A 400-nucleotide genomic window follows, 5' to 3' on the forward strand; every position below is an offset into this window, starting at 1 on the left:
GATAACCGGGAGACATCCTCTGGGCTGGGAGGTGGGAGGGGGATGCTGCAGCCGCCTTATCGGGAAAGTCAAACCCACGTTTCCTTTTAACTCTTCCCCCCTGCCCCCCCCGGGAGATGCTAAAGAAGCCCTCCCCTCCCGGGTAATGCGAGGCGCCCTGCAGACGGGTTGAGACAACACCTCCGGGACAGTTGGGCAAAAGGCAGATTACCCCCTCTCGCCTTGCCATAAGCACCCATTCAGCTCCACAAAGCCAGCCGCTGGAAAAAGCTCCTCTTATTTTACGCATATTCTGCAAATCGCCTGAACTTCAGTCCGTCCCCCTCTGCCCCAGCCCGAAGGGACCAGGAAGGCATTTTCAGCGGGACACCGGTCCGAGCTGGACGATCCTTTTTCTTCC

Source organism: Antrostomus carolinensis, unplaced genomic scaffold, assembly GCF_000700745.2.
Source record: "Antrostomus carolinensis isolate BGI_N321 unplaced genomic scaffold, ASM70074v2 scaffold18300, whole genome shotgun sequence".
NCBI classification, from domain to species: Eukaryota; Metazoa; Chordata; class Aves; order Caprimulgiformes; family Caprimulgidae; genus Antrostomus; species Antrostomus carolinensis.